The sequence below is a fragment of the Jaculus jaculus genome, chromosome 1 (assembly GCF_020740685.1).
Source record: "Jaculus jaculus isolate mJacJac1 chromosome 1, mJacJac1.mat.Y.cur, whole genome shotgun sequence".
Lineage (NCBI taxonomy): Eukaryota > Metazoa > Chordata > Mammalia > Rodentia > Dipodidae > Jaculus > Jaculus jaculus.
Genome location: NC_059102.1, coordinates 328,142,312 through 328,161,257, shown reverse-complemented (window position 1 = coordinate 328,161,257; position 18,946 = coordinate 328,142,312). Strand labels below are relative to the sequence as shown.

Here is an 18,946-nt window from a genome sequence, read left to right as displayed (position 1 = left end):
TGGGTACTAGGAAATCTAATCTGGGTCCTTTGGCTTCACAGCCAAGTGCCTTAACTACTAAGCCATCTATCTCTCCAGCCCTTCTCTAAATTTTGGAATTTGTGTGTGTATGTGTTTGAATTTACCTAATTTGTGGTACAGAAATGCATTTCAGTAATTTCTACATTGAGGTCAACTGACTCATGAAGGTTAAAAGAAAATACTTGGATTCTCCTACTGTGTCCCACAGAAAAGATGATGGCCTTCTCTTGAAACAAAATACTGAGAATGGATGTTATAGTCTGTTATTTTGACTAATTAAAAACCTTTTAGGACCTTTCAGGGTGTTTGATATGTAGAAATTTTGTGATCACTGGTACCAGTCAGGTTGAATTAGAACTTTTCACTTTCATCTACGTATCTTTGGCTTCAAAAATGCAAGCTTTGCCTCCGATACCAGAGGATGAGGAGGCTTAAACTTTTTAAAAATTTATTTTTGAAAGAAAGAGGCAGAGAGAGAGAATGAATGGGCATGCCAGGGCCTTTCAGCCACTGTGGATGAACTCCAGACACGTGCGCCCCCTTGTGGCGCATGTGCGACATTGGACACTGGCATCACTCTGCATCTGGCTCTGTGGGACTTGGCGATTCAAACTTAAAAATTCTTAGACTTCACAGGCAAGTGCCTTAACTGCTAAGCCATCTCTCCAGCCTGAAGCTTAAACTTTAAGTGACTAGTTAGTATATTACATTGGGTAAGTTGATCTAGTCACTAATGATAGTTACAAGGTCTTTAAGCATGTGTGTGCAGTGTGTGCATTTGCATACACACACAAAAGCATTTTAGCTATGTAGCTATGGTGGCAGTGAATTATCTCCCCGGACCCTGGATATGCAGACTGTTTAGACCTCAGTTTTTCTAGGCCCACATCTAAATCTAAAGAATATTGATTTGCTACCATTGTCCCTTCCCTCTTATTTTTTATGACCTAAGCCAGCACATCTTTACACTCTTAAACATGATTGAGTATATCAAACAGCCTCTTGTTTATGTGAAGGGTATCTGTCAGTCTGTACTGTAGCAGAATTAAGACAATTTTAGGAAAGCTTATTCATTAGTTTATTTTAAGATTGTATTATATGCCAATATGAATATAGTCTGTCAGGAAAAGTGCTAAACTAAAGAACTACAATAGGATGACTCTATATTGCAAATCACTTTTAAAAATATTTGTTTTGGGCTGGAGAGATGGCTTAGCGGTTAAGCGCTTGCCTGTGAAGCCTAAGGACCCCGGTTCGAGGCTCAGTTCCCCAGGTCCCACGTTAGCCAGATGCACAAGGGGGCGCACGCGTCTGGAGTTCGTTTGCAGAGGCTGGAAGCCCTGGCGTGCCCATTCTCTCTCTCTCCCTCTATCTGTCTTTCTCTCTCTGTGTCTGTCGCTCTCAAATAAATAAATAAATAAATAAAATTAAAAAAAAATATTTGTTTTATTTACTTATTTATTTGCAAACAGAAAGACATAGAAAGATGAGAAATACAGAGAATGGGCATGGCAGGGCCTCCAGCCACTGCAGACGAACTCCACCCGCATGTTCCACTTTGTACATCTGGCTTTATGTGGGTACTGGGGAATAGAACCTGACTAAGTAGTTTACATGTGGCTTTTCTGTGTGCTCCTGCAGTGATCATACATCAGCTAACCAATGGAAAGTGCTGCTGGACACTTGAGAGGCTGAGCACACAGAGGAATCCTGTTGACTTCATATTATTATGAAAATATGCTTGACACTGCAGATCCCATGAAAAGGTCTCTGGAACCTGTAGAATTTTCTTCTTCCTGAGCTAGAGAAGAAAGAGTGCCCAGGTGTCTGTAGCCTCCAGAAGCTCATTCCACTTCTGGAGAGGTGTGCTGGGCAGAGTCAGGACTGCAGTGAAGCACAATCACAACCTCTCCCGCTTTCTCTGAGTATTCAAAGGTGAGAGTCTCAAGTGTCTGTGGCAGTCTGACATTTTGTATGATGCCCAATTCTTTTTTTAAAAAAAATATGTTTAGTTTTATTTATATATTTGAGAGAGAGAGAGAAGGAGAATGGGCCTCCAGACTCGTGTCACCTTGTGCATCTCTCTTACATGGGTACTGGGGAATTGAACCTTGGTCCTCTGGCTTTGCAGACAAATGTCTTAACCGCTAAGCCATCTCTCCAGCCCTAATTCTTGCTAATTATAGTAATGGCCTCCTTTCTTAAACTGACTGAAAAGTGATAAGCTGAATAGATAGACTGCTTAGCTTTACCCTTTTCTTATAAATTTCCATGCCTGCTGGTTACTCTCTGTTAGCAAACATGGAGAGCAAAACAAATGGACAATTAAATGATAGTACTAATGAAAGGCCTTGAAATGATTATCTAAGAGCAAAAGAATATTAGTTTTTAGTTTGTTTGTTTTTTTTTTCCTCAAGGTACGGTTTCACTTTGGTCCTAGTCTGACCTGGAATTCACTATGTAGTGTCAGGTTGGCCTTGAACTCAAGGCAGTCCTCTTACCTCTGCCTTCCAAGTACTGGGATTAAAGGTGTACACCACCACACCCGGCTAGAATATTAGTTTTTAATTATGATACCTAGATCCTTGGTTGAGTTTTGTTTAAAAATATCTATAGTAATATTTTCTCATAAAATTATTGCTAATTTAATAGAATTAAGTATGTATCATGTTTTATTGTGTCTCATAAGAGTCAGCATGATACTTAGTAAATAGTACTGCTGTAGCTTTCTAGCACTGTGACAGAATACCTAAGATAATTAAATAGAGGAAGGTTTATTTTGACTCCCAGTTTCAGTGGTCTCGGATTGGTTGCCTCGTGCCTGGGGTGGCGCAGTACACCACCGTGAGACATCAGGTGGAGGTGGCGTGCTCTTGTCATCACAGCCAGGAAGCAGAGAGGGGGGACTGGGTCCCATTCTCTGTATTATGGTTTAAATCTGAGATGACCCCCACCAAGACTGTTAACCCAGCCTTTAACACATGGACCTTTGGGGTACATCAAGACCCAAAACTTGATGTTTTGGTGCTTTGGCATATAAATAAGTTTGAAAATTTTTGCACAGGACAATTTGGAAGGAGATGTATAGATAAACTGACATTTATTCAGCATACAGGTTATCTGCATTGCAGCTAGGGAGACAAAGAGATGAGGGAAAGCCAGTGCTACCTGTGACTCAGATAGGTCAGCCGATACACGATGTTATACTCCTGTTTGTTTTCCAATGCTGATGGCAAAGAACCAGACTATGGAAATTGAATAGTGAGTGCTGAGAGCACAGCAGCAAGAAGAATGTCTCTCCCCGGCTCTCGGTGATTGGAGCTCCTCTGTGTCTGTTAGCAAGAAGAGTGGCAAAGCGCGCCGTGGTGGCGCACACCCTTAATCCCAGCACTCGGGAGGCACAGATAGGAGAATCACTGTGAGTTCGAGGCCACCCTGAGGCTACATAGTGAGTTTCAGGTCAGCCTGGGCTAGAGTGAGACCCTGCGTCGAAAAGACAAAAAAGATGAAGAAGATGATCATCCAAGGATCCCGGTGACGGGAGCGTGCCCGTGTCATTATCTTCTGTGCTTTTACCTGGTACCTGTGCTGTCAGATGTAGGTGCTCGTGAATCAGGATGTGCTTACTGAGCACCTGCGGTGCATCTTGAGCAAGTCAGCAAAGCCTTGTGTCAGCTAGTTTTCATCCACTAAGGAGACCAACCCTCCAGTTCTGAAGGCTCAGGAAGTTGCGGTGTACTTCGATGCCAGACTGATGTGAGAGGCCATCTTGAGCTGAGCTTCACTTGAAGAAGAGCCAGTCAAAGCAGTCTTTACCTGACATAAACAATCTAAAGGAAGAAGGATTTGTTTTGGTTAATTCATTTTGGAAAGATTTATTTTGATTTCAGTTCATGGTCACTTGGTTCTGTTGCTTCTGGGCCTGTGACGAGGCAGAGCCTGGGGAAGGGCCTCGTGGAGGAGGACCACTCGGCTCATGGTGGAGAGACAGAGGACGGGACCAGAGGGGATGAAGCTAATCCCAGGGAACGCTCCCAGTGACCTATTTCCTCCACGCAAGGGCAAGCCTTTCCTAAGAGCCTGGTCGGCTGTGAACTTAGCCGTGCATTTATCTATCGATGAGGTCACTCCCCTCCCAGATGCAGTCATCTGTCAGTAGCACCAGCATCTGGGGCCACCCCTTCACACGAGCTTGGGGGCAGCCTCGAATGCCACTACTGGTAAAGCTCCACTGCTGAAGACACAGTCTCCCTGGCACGTACACCTGCGTTTCTGATCGAGAGTGTGGAAGTGAGCAAGCATGATGTGGTCGGCAGGGCAGGGCTCTTTGAAGTGGGCTTGTGCAGACGGTCCCTGTCAGACCCACAGGTACAGGAAGTCGCGTGTGCTTTGATGTCAGAGCTGTTGGAAGAGACCATCTTCTGTTGCATTTCCTTTGAAGAAGAAGAATTCCAGGAATTTTTGCTTACAGAAGGCCAGGCTTCTCACCTAGAAAGCCTCAAAAAAAAAAAAAAAAAAAAAAAAAAAATTCCTATGCCAAAAGGGAGTTGACAGTTGCTGCAAGATTTGAAATGTCATGTTTGCTGAAACAGTTTCTAGAGAGAGATTTTGGAGTTAATCTCATTTACCTAGAGGTAGAGGATTCATCACTCAACATGATTCCTTATGGAAAAGTTGTAATTCAGTATAATACCCCTCAGAATTCTTTGAGCACTGGCATGTTTAAAGATAGACAGTTTTTTTTGGGGGGGGCAGGGAGTCATTTTGTTGATAAATCCATAACTTTGCATAATCTTGAAGAATGTAGTTGAGACATTTTAAAAAAGCTAGCTAAAAGGAACTTTGGGGAAAAAAATCATCTCAGAAATTGAAGGTTCAGTTCAGAGATGCCAAGTTACTCGGTTTCTTCTCTGATGGCAAATTAATGGGAAATTGGAAACTGAAGGCTGGCATGTGCTGTCTGTTAAACAGGCACATTGCTGAAATGGCTGCTTGAGTGTCTGAAGTTCAAGCCCCTCTTTTCATGCTGCTTGGCCAACTTCTGATTGGCTGATCTTCTGGTCATGACCTGACTATTTGCCCATTTTTCAGGCAGTTGTGAGTAATGGAAACATGTCAGAGTGTTTTCTCTGTTACTCATAAGTTCATAGATTCATGTATAATAATTTCCTGAATTAAGGAGTTCATAAAGCTCACATTGTTCTTGCTTTTAGTATCTGTGTTTGAACTATTACTGCCCTTGACAATGGTAATTGTTTTTTCTAATTTGGCATGTTGGAAGAGGGCTTGGCAGGCATCACACTGAGTTGGTGAAACTTCACCATTATTGTGTGATGGCTCAGTCACTAATATCTAAACCGAGGCTCAGGTTGTATAGGAGGTGAAATGTAGGAAGTTCAGAGTTTGGGATTTATTTGGTATTTCATACCAGGTTTTTTTTTTTTTTTTTGTTGTTGTTGTTCATTTAAGACCATTTGTAGAAGGTGTTTAGCTTTGTAGGGTGTCTTGGCCTATCATGAGATAGCCTAATTGAGTCCCCTATTTACTTTCCAGCAATGGGTGCTTAGGGGAGGGAAGGCCACAGTTAGTTTTCGTTGTAGATACTAACCACTCGTACAGTAGTAATGAGCATCACATGTGAACTTGGCTCTGTGTGCTCACTACATGGGTGTGAGTGGAGCAACCCCTGCAAGTTCTAGACAGTGACAAAGCTTTTCTTTCTTGCTGTGTGGGGATGGTCACTGAACTGTGCCATTTCCAGGCAAGCACGCTGCCACTGAGCTACACTCTGAGCTTGACAAAGCTTTATTTAACCTTTAAGTTTGAAACAAGCCAGTAATAAGGAGGAAAGGATTTTTTTTTTAAAGTTAAAAATGTCTTTGATAATTTTATTGGGCTAAAAAAAATTTACTTGTGATAAATTTGTTCTGGTCAGGAGAATCTGAAGGTGAGATAGTATAACAGTGTTATAATTAGAATGTCCACAATAGTGGGAGAGACCATGGTAAATTTTGAAGTTTTTTCACTGGTTTTAATCAGTCTATGTTCTAATAACAGAATACATCCTGGTACACATTGAGTATAACAGACAAACCAGAAAGCTTTTTTTTAGAAAGTCCTGATTCTCTCCTACCAACAGCTAAAATTTCCTAAACATTAACAATATTAACTTTTATCAAAATTATAGAGGTTTTAGTTTCTATTTGTTATTTTAATGACAGTTTTATCTGAACAGTTGGCTATATCAAGTTTATGTGTGTTTCCTACTTGAAAGAGTTTTAAGAAATTAATTGTTAGTGCTTGTTTACATGTTGTAACTTTGAAAATAAGCAGAGTGAACACTTCCTTAAAAATAAAACATTCTTACAAAACATTTCTTTTGATATTCTAACTGTCTTTCAAACTACATGTTAAAATTTTGGATGGTCTACATTTTGTGTTTCTCATTATGGCAATTTTGGGGAAAGGTGTTGGGAAACTTTTGAAGTCAAGAAGCTTCAAAAAGTGAAGAGGAAAGGCCCTCACATTCTAAGCGAGCCAGTGTGGGATGAGCTGGTGCTGTGTCCTGTGAAAAAGCAGGCTTTGTTTGGTCTAGTTACCATATGTGGCTTGTCTATTGGACTGATTGATGGTTTGTGAATCCGTTTTTCTCCAATAAGTGCTGCTCTGCAGTTCCTGAAGCGTCCTCTTTAAGAGGAGCTTGTCCAGGAGATTCTGATTAAAGGCAGCAAGCAAACAGTAGCTCTTGGGATAGATATCTCGGCTTTTGTGATACTGTTTTCCTTCCAAATGGAAGTTTCTCATTGGCTTATTGTTTTTGTCATGTGATTGTTTTTCCCATAACCATTGACACATGTCATTGCAGCTACATAAGCTCTGTGTGCTCAGAGGCAAAGACTGCAGAAACAGAAGAAGGTAATAACAGTATATTCTGTTAGAAGCATAGTTTCATGGGAGCAAATAATTAAAAAGAATTAATGTGAGCTGGCATTACTTCAGCAAATATGACATTCAAAGGAAGGCCATTTTTTTTCATTGTCTTGAAAAACTTCTTTTAAGCCTTACCCATTTTTTTCTGATTTTATCCAAGAACGTAATGAAATATTGTATATCTTTATTCCATGAATTTACAGTCTGAGGTCATAGAGGAGAATTGTGGCATTCGGCCTGCTGCTGACACACACTCCCCAGTATTGTCTGTAAAGCAGAAGCATGTGATGACTCACACATGACTAAGAAGGATTGTGTTTAGCATACTGTAATCTCTAACATGTTTAGTATCTTGGGTGGCTTTTGTCTGACTGATGTTGAGAAGCGTCTTACCATGTAGATGTACCCCAGGCTGGCCTTGATTCTTTTGTTTCCGCCTCCTAAGTCCTGGGAGTTTAGGTGTGACCCGCCATGCTCACAAAGAGATCGTTTAAAGTAAGCAACTTCTTTGCAATGAAATACCTGCCATTATGAAATGGGCTCATTATTTCATTTAGTCAACATGTATGTTTATTGCTTGCTTTCTGTGTAACCAGCTTTTTATATGTTAAGCACTGCATATGTCATACATAGTGAGCAAAACAGATATGGCTTCTCCTCTTGGAGTTTATTTATATATTGATATATTAAATAAATAATTATTGAATTATTTGTTCCATAAGATGACCTTATGCTCTGTGCAGAGAGAAACAAGCAGTGAGTGAGTATTTCATGACTCAGGTCCTTCAGAGAGGGGCCAGTACTCACAACTAGCACGGTGAGAACTGGGCAGTACCATGCTGATTACTTTATAGAGGAGATAGGCATGAGTATAACTTGTTCATGCAGATAAATGGAACTGCCCTCAAAGACGAGCAGAGTGCTAAGATTGCATATAATGGGGAAGTTAGGAGCTAGTTCATTTGGGGTAACCAGGAAAGACTTTCTGGAGGAAATGACACGAGCTTGGCGTGACTGTACGTATTCATTTGCTAAGGTTGCTGTCATAGGTATGACGAATTTGGAAGCTTAAACCACAGAGAATTATTGTTTCCCAGTTGTGGAGGCTAAAAATCCAAGATCTAATTCTAATGTTTAACCTAGGGAACATGTCACCTTCTATGCATAGTAAAAGAAAGCTTGCTGTGTCTGGAATATTTATCATTTAACAAAAATAAAGTTTTTAGATGAGGCAATTGCAGTTTTGTGGACGTTTAAGTTTTAAGTCATTGAAAAATGATTTTTCAATATTGAATGTTTGTGATATCATCTTTCACTTTAAAAAGATTTCTACTTGGTATTTGTGTTAATAGTCACTTTGTCTAATGTTTTCTGTGACTAGCTATATCAGGTACAGCTCATTATTATATGTTATTAAGATAAGTAATCCCAATACATTGATTGATGATATAATAATAATAAATATGCTTTTATTATTAATTTTTTGTTAGAGAAAAGCCTCTGAAACTTTTATATCACCTATGGAAAAGTTACTTACTGTATATAATAACTATAATCACTAATTATTTAAAAGCCTAGCCTTTAATCCCAGAACTCAGGAGGCAGAAGTAGGAGGATTGCTGTTAGTTTGAGGCCACCCTGAGACTACATAGTGAATTCCAGGTCAGCCTGGGCTACAGTGAGACCCTGCCTCAGAAATCTATCTATCTATCTATATGTGTGTATGTATGTATGTATGTATGAATGTGTGAATGAATGAAAAACACATATACATATAGATATCCTAAATAAGCTTATGACAAATATGGAGGGGTTATATGGTATTAAATATTATTTGCTTTAGAAAAAAATGCCATGGGCTGCTGAGAAGAGTGTGTATTCTTTAGCTGGTAAATGGAATTTTTGTAGTTATCTGTTATGTCTGTTTGATCTGTAGTTCAGCCTGATGCTGAATTTGCTTGTGGTCTAGGTGTTCTGTCTGTTGATGAGAGGTTGATGAGAGTGGAGTATTGTAGTTATCTCATTAATATTTCTGGGGCTGTCTTTTTGTGCCTAGTAGTATGATGGTTTGAATGTGAATGTATGGACCCCATAACCTTGGGTACTTTTTATTAATATTAAGCTTCCTAATTAAGTCTCCAGGAGACAATGCTGTGCTGGGGAAGATGTGTGTCACTGGGAGTGGATCTTGTAGTCCAGTCCTGAGATGTGTTCAGGCCCAAAGGTCTGGCTACTCTGCTTGCTGGTGCTGGTTTCCTTCTCTTTCTGCCTTTGCTATGAATCTGTGGAAGTGATCCAGCTTCTTCTGCCATGATGGATTCTATAAGCCTGATATAAACCCTTTCCTTCATAAGCTGCTTCTCATTGGGGTGTTTGTCCCAGCAGCAAGAAAGTAACTGTGACAAATAGTATGTGTCTTGATCAACATTTGGTTCTGATGTACTTACAGTCATTACAGTGGATTGTTCCCTTTTGTAGTATGTGGTGAGCTTCTTTATCTCTCTGAGAAGCTTTGGCGTGAAGTCTACTTTATCACACATGCATATGGCTGCGCCTGCCTTTTTTTTTTTTGCTTCCATTTTCTTGGTGAATTGATTTACATTCTTTGTCTCAGTCTTTATATCTTTACCAGTGAGGTGTTTTTCTTGTAGGCAATAACTAATTGGATTATGTTATTTATTCCAACCAGCTATTTTTTAATTGGAGAAATAGGCAATTATCATTTATGTTATTATTGAGAAAGGTTTTGGTAATTCTTGTAATTTTATTGATTGTTTCTTGTTTGTTTCAGTTATTATTTGTTCTTTTATTTCCCCTTTTTATTATGAGTTTGCTGGTTTACTGAGCTGCACATGATTGGTTCTCCCCTTCTCGCCTTTTTTCCAGTGTATTCCACTCATGACATGGATTCTTTCCTCTGCCTTTGTGAATGGCACTCTCTTTGTTGCTCCTTTAGTACCTTGCTGACATGGTAGTCACAAAAGTACTCTGAGTTGTGCTTTCCTTCAAATGTGCTTTCTCTACTGATTTTAAAAGATAACTTGGTTGGGACTTATTTACTTTCAGGGCTTGAAATATGTCATTCCAAGCTTTTCTGATTTTTAAGGTTTCTGATGTTCTAATGTGTTGGCTTTTAGGAATGAGTTAATATTTCTCTTGAAGTTTTTAATATTTTTTGTTTTGTTTCATAATTCTGGCATCACAGCTACATTGTATTAAGGAGAGATTCTTTTTTGGGCATGTCTTCTCAGGGTTCTAAATGCCTTTTATTAAAGTCCATTTCTCCCCCCACCCAGAATTGGGAAATCTGCTGTAATCTCATTGAATAGAATTTGTGTACCTGTTAGTTTTTTTTTTTTTTTAATCTGTGCTCCTTCTCCTATCCCATGGATTCTTAGCTTTGATCTTGTCTTTATTTTTCAAAACTCTATTTATTTATGTTTGTTTTAGAGTGAGTGAGAGAGAATGGGCTAAGGACTTAGGTATTGCAATCAACCTCCAGATGCTTGCGCCACCTCATGCATATGTGCGATTTGTGCTGTGTCCCCTTTGTGCGCTGGCTTACGTGGGATCTGGAGAGAGAGAGAATATGGGTCCTTAGGCTTCGCAGGCAAGCACCTTAACCACTGAGCCATCTCTCTAACCCTTGTTTTTATTTTTATTTATTTACTTGAGAGAGATTTTGTGTGGGGGGGGGGGGGAGAATGAAAGTGAATGGGTGCACTAGGGCCTTTAGCTTTTGCAAACTAACTCCAGATCCATGCACCACCTTGTGCCTCTGGCTTATGTGGGTTCTGGGGAATTGAGCCAGAGTCCTTTGGCTTTGCAGGCAAGTGCCTTATCTACTGTGCCATCTCTCTAACCCAGCTTTGATCTTTGGATCATGTTTTAGAGTTCCTGCATGTTGTGGTGAGGATTAGTTTTGTCTTTATTGATGTCTGAATATCGTGTTTCATCAAGCTTTTATTTCTGTTTCTTTTATTCTTTCTTCTGCTTGCTCTAGTTTATTGATGATACTGTCCTCCGGTTTTGCTTTATTTGCTTTCTAGTTTTTGTTGCTGACATTCATATATACATGTTCTACATTTAGTTCCTTACTTCAGTCTTTTCCTTGTCTCTTACTTCTTTGAAGTCATAGACTATGTTTTAATTTTTTGGCAATTTGATTATTTGAGAATCTTTACATTGAGTAATTGAGGAGGTGTGTTCTCTTGGAAGTGTGCTCCTTGGCTTTTCTTGTTCCTTAGGTTTGTGTTTTCACATCTTCTGGTTTGGATGCACTTTCAGTTTTATTCTAGGATCTTCTCAGTGAGCAGCCTATTGTCAAGGGTTCAATTCCTTCTACTACTCAGACAGAATAAGATAAACTGCTGTCATAGCAATAGTGTTAGACTGAGCAGGGAGAGAAATGTATTTAAAATTGATTAAAGCCAACTGATGTGTCACCAATGACCATAGAATAGAAAATGACAAAAATATAAGCATATGATATGAAGTTCAAATTTATTTATAGTAAATAAATAAAATAAAAGAAGTAGGATATGAAAGTAGAAACAAGATTTAATTTAAAAAGGGGGGGCTGGAGAGATGGCTTAGTGGTTAAGGTGTATGCCTGCCAAGCCTAAGGATCCAGGTTTAATTCTCTAGGTTTCATGTAAGTCAAATGCACAAGGAGGTGCATGCATCTAGAGTTTGTTTGCAGTGGCTAGAGGCCCTGACACACCCATTTTTTTTCTCTCTTTGCCTCTAATAAATAAATGACTAAAAATAAATATTTTAAAAAAGAGAAAAGAAAAAGAAGAATGGAGAATGAGGGAAATTAAAGAGCAAGAGATGAAAAAAGATAGGGCTGGGGAGATGGCTTAGTGGTTAAGGCACTTGCTGCAAAGCCAAAGGACCCAGGTTTGATTTCCCAGGACCCATGTAAGCCAGATGCTCAAGGTGTTGCTTGTGTCTAGTGTTGTTTGTTTGCAGTGGCTAGAGGCCCTGGGCTCCCTTGTTTTCTTTCTCTCTCTCTTCCTCTCTCAAATAAACAAATCTAATTTTAAAAAGATTGAAAAACAAAAGTTAGACAAACGAAATTAGAGTAAGTATAACAGTACAAAGCATTTTACTGAATGAAATAGTCCACGTGACACTAAGAGGACACGAAAGTGTGAAGGGGGCTCCGAGCAGCACAAGGACAGACAGTGCGCAGGGGCTTCCTTGTCGGCGCCCAACCACGAGTCTGCTCGTGAGGCAGTTGAGGAGGGTGGCGGTCACTTGATCTTGCAGACTCCTGTCCTCCGATTCATGCTGTCTTCTGCCTGGACTAGACAAGGGCCAGGTGTCCAACAGAGCCGTCTTCTTTTTAGTTACTTCCCTTCTTTCACAAAATGCAGTCTGGACCTGATGGTACAGGCCTGTAACCCTTGCTTTCAGGAGGCAGAGGTAGGAGGATCAAAAGTTTGAGGCCAGACTGTACTACAGAAAGACTCAAAGAACATAATAAAACAAACGAGCAACAAAAAAAACTCAAAAGCTAAGGCACAAAGTTTTTTTAAAAAAGTTAAGAACTTAATGTATAATAAACCTCTTGTATTTATTTAAATAAATCTTACACCACACACACACACACACAAAGAATCTTACACCACAGCAAATCCGTCAACCAGAAAATAAAAGAGCAATGATTTGAAAAGATGGTTTACCAAAGAAGATATGCAATGGGTAGTAAGCATATGAAAAGAATCATTTTAGCCATTAGGGAAATTATTTAGAACCTGCTTAGTATGTGTGAGGCTCGAGTTTGATCCCCAACAGCACACAAAAATTTGAAAATATATGAAGGAAGCTTGCATAGTGTACATAGTAAGTTCTAGGTCATCCAGGGCAGCATAGATAGACCTTGTCTCAAAAGCCCCAAGATAAATAAATAAACAGACAAACAGGATAAATTGTTTAAAAATTTTTAAATACTGTTAGCATCGTGTGTGTGTGTGTGTGTGTGTGTGTGTGTGTGTGTGTAGGTAGGTAGAGAGATAGACAGGGTCTCATATAGTCAAGGATGGCCTTGAACTTGCTATGTTACCAAGGCTGTCTTAAACATACAATCCTCTTATCCCAGCTTTCCAAGTGCTACAATGACAAGCATGTACCACCATACTGACTAGATTGTTCCCCCCTCCCTCCCTCCCTTCCTCCCTCCCTCCCTTCGGGGGGAGAGAGAGAATGAATCGGTGTGCCAGGGCCTCAGCCACTGCAGATGCTTGTACCACCCAATGGGCATGTGCTGCAACCTTGTGCTTGCCTCACCTTTATGCATCTGGCTTACGTGGGGGGTCTGGAAAGTTGAGCATGGGTCCTTAGGCTTCACAGTAAAGCACCTTAACCGCTAGGCCATCTTTCAAGCCCTAGATTATGTATTTTTTGTGTGTTTGTGTGTGTATATATGTGGGTGTTCATATGTGTGTGGGTGCATGTGTGTAGCAGATAGGTTGACATCATGTCTTCTTCATTGCCCTCTACATTATTCATTAGGATAATCTTAAGCCTACAATTCACCAATTTGACTAGGTTAGCTAGCCAGTGAACCGAAGGGATTCCTTGTCTCCACCTCCCCAGCACTTGGATTACAGGCATATACCATCATGCCCAGCAATTTACATAGGTCCTGAGGATTCAAGCTCAGGTCCTCCTGTGCAGCACATACTTTATCCACTGAGCCATCTCCCTAGCCCCTGATGTTTTTTTAAATTAATTATTCATTTGATAGGGAGAGAGGGAGGGAGAGAATGGGCACACCATGGCCTATATCCACCGCGAATGAACTCCAGATACATGCATCACCTTGTGCATCCGGATTATATCAGTCCTGGGGAATTGAACTTGGATCCTTTGGCTTTGCAGGCAAGTGCCTTAACCATTAAGACGTCTCTCCAGCTTTTTTTTTTTTTTAATTATTTATTCATTTGAGAGAGACAGGCAGATAGGGAGAATGGGCTTCTTTTTTAATTTATTTTTATTTTTTAAATTTTGGTTTATTTTTATTAATTTATTTGAGAATGACAGACAGAGAAAGAGGCAGAGAGAGAGAGAGAGAATGGGTGTGCCAGGGCTTCCAGCCGCTGCAGACGAATTCCAGATGTGTGCGTCCCTTGTGCATCTGGCTAACGTGGGTCCTGGGGAATTGAGCCTCGAACCGGGGTCCTTTGGCTTCACAGGCAAGCGCTTAGCCACTAAGCCATCTCTCCAGCCCGAGAATGGGCTTCTTTTGTTAAAGAAAGTATTTGTCAGTTAAATTTGAGGGGAGTTCTGAGTTTCTAAGGTGTTTTCTTAAACCTACAGCAATTCTATGAACCTGTTATGAATAATTTCTTTTTGTATCTAAAAGTTCTGGTTAAATCCATAAATAATGAGGGAGGCCCCAATCCTCAGGAGAAACATTTTTTTAGCACCTTTAACACAAATGCTGTATATTTTTAAAATGCATGCCATGGATCTGTTTGCATTTTGCAGTCACAAAAGTTGAAGAACTCAGTGTGTTAAATACATCTACCTTTAAAACATAAAGTTCTATTCTGCAGTTGTTTTCAGAAAGACATTTCTATCTAATCTGAATCTTAAGAATGTATCTTCTCCATCAGAATCCTAAGTCTTCCCAGGCAGCAGTGCGTTTTGACTACCCTGCTTTGCATCTGCTTAGTGTCTCGCTGTCCTGTCTGCGAACTGTGGATGGCAGGTATTCACTTGCCATGTTCTTTGAGGAAAGACATAAACCTTATTAAATCCTTTCATTTGTAAAGTTTTGCTCAGATTCTCAGGGAATATAACTCATACTGTCTGGAAGAAATGTAATTGCAGGAACATAAACAGTTTGAAGGAAAATGTCTGTACTCACAACTTTATGATAGAATTCAAAGCCAGTATTAACATACTCTTTTCTCAGGTGATAAGGAGAATTACTTTTTAGAGACAGGTCATACAGCAGCTGTTGGGGGAGTGAACAATTACTGAAGTTTCAACTGGCTTTATGTGACACTGTTCTTTAAAGGCTGATGTGACACTGTTGGAAAACAATGAACATTTCTTAGGTAACTTTAACTCTTGGGACCCTTTGTCAACATTTTAATTTACTAATGACAGGATTTTTTTTTTTTTCATTTAAAAGATGTCTAAGGTTTAAAAACCACCTGAAAAAAGTGTGTCACTCTGACCTTCACAAAAGTGATGGCACCCATGTTAGTAGGTAATGTGTAAGGTTGTGTTTAAACTGGTTTTTTTTTTTTTTTTTTTCATCTCTTGAATATCTGAGCTTAATTCCCACTCATACTGAAGTGGCACTCATTTTTGCTCACGATGACCTGGTAAATACTCTGGAGGCCCAAGGCTGGCCTGGCATTCACAGTGACCCTTTCACCTCAGCCTCCAGGGGCCCAAGCTTTCACTTGTGACCAGTATAAATCAAAATGCCTATCTGATATACTTGGGTCCTTTCTCGTTTGCCTAAGGAAACACTTGAGCTGTTTTTGACTTTGGAACATTTAATGTTTCTGGAGAAAATAATTAAATGTCTTTTTCAAAAATAAAATATAAAGATCTTTTAAAGAAACTTGATTTGAAGCAGTACTTTATATGACTATGAGTATATATTCTCATACCCGAAGACTAAAAGAATGTAGTTCTTTATTTTCTCAGTTTATGTCTGCAAGATCATGAGAAAACCAAAACACATAAAGATTAGGGTTAGTGCATTCTTGGTCATTGTGCTCCTCCCCCAAATTTTAGTCTGTTGATTTGGCCAGTGGTGGGCAGGCGAATAAAATAATTTCACATGTTAATAAAGGATGTAGGTTATTTACTTCCAGTGTCTTGAGAATTAGGACATGTCTTTGTTGATAAATTGTCATAGGTGAGTTCACGTTCGTGAATAGTGGATTAATTATGGGCATTCACCCCAAACTTTTATGTGTATCATGTAGTTAAAGTCTTTCTTTGAGTTTTGTAAAGGGTGTGTACCTTGTCTGGCCACAGGAATGAGATTTATTTTTTATTTATTTGAGAGAAAAGTAGTCACACAGACAGAGAGAAAGAATGGGCGCACCAGAGCCTCCAGCACTGCAAATGAACTCCAGACACATACACCACCATATGCTTATGTCTTATATGGGTCCTAGGGAATTGAATCTGGGTCCTTTGACTTTGTAGGCAAGTGCCTTAACCACTAAGTGGTCTCTCCAGCCCATGGATGAGATTATTTAGAGCAAGAGGAGGAACAATATTACTCTGTAGAGCTCCATGTTGCCTGAGGGATGTTTTTCAGGAAACAGATGTCTTCTTAAAATATTTATTATTATATATGCCATATGTTACATATGTATTATAAGAACATTGATGTTATACATATAACATGTTATGTATGTTATATGTATTTTCTTTCTTAAGACAGGGTCTCACCATGTAGTACAGAATGGCCTTGAACTCACTGCATAGCCCAGATTGGCCTTGAATTCATAGTTCTCCTGACTCAGCCTCCTGCGTGTTAACTGGCATAAGCCACCATGTGTGGTTGGTAGTCTTTTTAACACTGCCAGTACGTGTCTAACCACAGTGGTTGAAGTAGTCTACTCAGGAGGCTGAAGTGGGAGGATTTCTTGGGCACAACAATATGGGGCACTTTGGAAAGGTCTTTGTCTTAAAAGGAGTGGGAGGGAGATGGTCAGATAATTTTACTATAAGCTTTAATTAAAGGTATAAGACGCACTGTGTAATTAGTTAAGATACTAATTAAAATCATCAAAACATGTAAAATGCAGATAGTTTAGTTCTTAAAAAATCATAGTAATATATTTTCTTACTGATATTGGCTCTTAGAATTGAGATTGAATATATTTACTGTGGGTAAGAATTTAGTCTTTGGATTCAGTCAGGATTTGAATGTCAGTTCTGCCTCTTTCCCATTGCATAACCGGGGACAGCTTTTGTAACTCTTAGTGTTTTCATCAGTAAAATGGTCCAGCCCTAAGGTGTTTGGGACTGGATCTGGACTTCCAGACTAAAGATATGCAAAGTGCTTGAGCTCTACCTGGGGTTCCTGGAGTGAGCTTGCTTATGTTGCTAGTGGTGGCTGCCATTTCTCTCTGCCTGGGCCAAGGGAGCCAGCTTCTTCTGCCATTACGGAACTTTCCCTGGATCTGTAGACTTCACATAAATTCCTTTCTTCCCATAACTGTCGAGTCTGGAGGTCCATCCTAGCAACGTGAAGCTGACTGTGGTAGCTGGGCAGTGCTTTTTGGAGGACATAATACCAAAAACAGTGCTTTCTTGTGTGTTTGTGTGTGTTGTGCATTGATGTGTGTGACCATGACTGTGGAGGTCAGATGTTAACATCAGGTGTCTTCCTTGGTGTTGCAGTCAGGTTCACATTGCTGGCAGAAATCACCCAACCAAAAGCAGCTTGTGGGATAAAAACAAAGTTTTATTTTGGTTTACAGACTTGAGGGGAAAGCTCCATGATGGCAGGGGAAAACGATGGCATGAGCAGAGGGTGGACATCACCCCCTGGCCAACATAAGGTAGACAATAGCCACAGGGGATTGTGCCAAACACTGGCAAGGGGACACTGGGTATAACACCCAAAAGTCCGTCCCCAAATAATACACTGCCTCCAGGAGCTGTTAACCCCCAAATCTCCATCAGCTGGGAACCTAGCAGTCAGAACACCTAAGTTTATGGGGAACAAGTCAGCCACCACACTTGGCTTGCTTTCCGCCTTGTTTCCTGAGGCGGGGTCTCTCAGTTGAACCCGTGGCTCACTGATTAGGCCAGTCTAACTAGTCAGCCTGCCCCAGGAAGCCACCTCTGTCTAGAGTGCTGGGATTATGGATGGGCCACCACCACTTCCACATGGGCTTCAAACTCTAATCCTAATGTTGGTGTGGTGCTGTTTCCACTGGACTATCTCTCCAGCCTCCTGTGGTTATTTATAACAGAGAAAAATAAAGGCATACTTATAAGCTAATGGAAGTATCCAGTAGAGATGGGGAGTTTTGTGAGAAGGATGAGGATGATGAGAATTTTTTGGTAGTCTAAAGCTGGTGAAAGAGCCTGGAGGAAGTACATAAGTGGAGGGAGGGGTTAGCCTTAGAAGTTAAGACCTGTGGGATCGCAGGGCTGTTGTGTGACTAGCTCTGCTGATGGTAGATTGTGGAAGATCTCTTAGGCTTGCTTGTATGTTACTAGTGCATTGCTTTTTTTAAAAAAATTTTTATTAACAACTTCCATAATTGTAGTCAATAACCATGGTAGTTCCGTCTCTTCCCCCCTTTTCCCCTTTGAAACTCCACTCTCCATCATATCTCCTCCCCCCTCAATTGGCCTTCCTTTTATTTTGAATTCATTAGCAAATATATAGGTGGAGAAGGCTTTGTCAGAGGCTTGGGCAGCCAGAAAAACTGTGAACTTGCTACCTGAAGGGAAAAGAGGCTGCTGGGTGCGGTGCCCCTCCCCTATAATCCCTGCCCTCAGGAAGCCAAGGGACAGAAGGCTGTGTGATTGAGTCAAGCTGAGTTACATAGCAAGACTGATTCTAAAAAACAGAAACAAGAAAAAAGAGACTTTCCCCTAAGAATTAAAGTTAAGAATGGCAGCAGCCAGTTCCCATAAATGCCAGAAAACAGTGCAATGATTACTTTCAGAGTACTGATGAAAGAGAAACAGGAGTAAAATAGTTTTATTTTCACATAGTCAAGGACAGAAGCCCAAAAAGGGAACAATGAGATGCCATTTTGTCCATACTGTCAAAACTTGCATCTGACCCTGTCTCCTCCAAGATGGCTACCAATGACTGTCCAGCAGGATCTTTCTGCTTCTTCCTCAGCTCAGCCTCTCTGGTTCAGCCACTTGAGCCTATGAACCAATCAGGCCTCTGTTTACACACAGTCTGGGGCCGAGGCTCACCCTCATTGGATGGCTGACCCATGTAAAGGATGTTGGGTCCTTTCTCCCCTCCATCCCT

General features: G+C 40.3%; 1 protein-coding gene across 4 annotated transcripts in view; it reads left to right on the top strand.

Moving 5' to 3' along the window:
- Disp1 (dispatched RND transporter family member 1) overlaps positions 1–18,946 on the top strand; it is a 199,022-nt gene that overhangs the window by 94,424 nt on the left and 85,652 nt on the right. The window contains exon 1 of one of the 4 annotated variants that reach the window (XM_045148285.1): positions 1,862–1,956. The exons of the other annotated variants lie outside the window; for them this stretch is intronic. The gene's annotated coding sequence lies outside the window, so the exon portion shown is untranslated. Of the gene's footprint in view, positions 1–1,861; positions 1,957–18,946 lie in introns of those variants that run through there. 4 annotated transcript variants of the gene reach the window in all.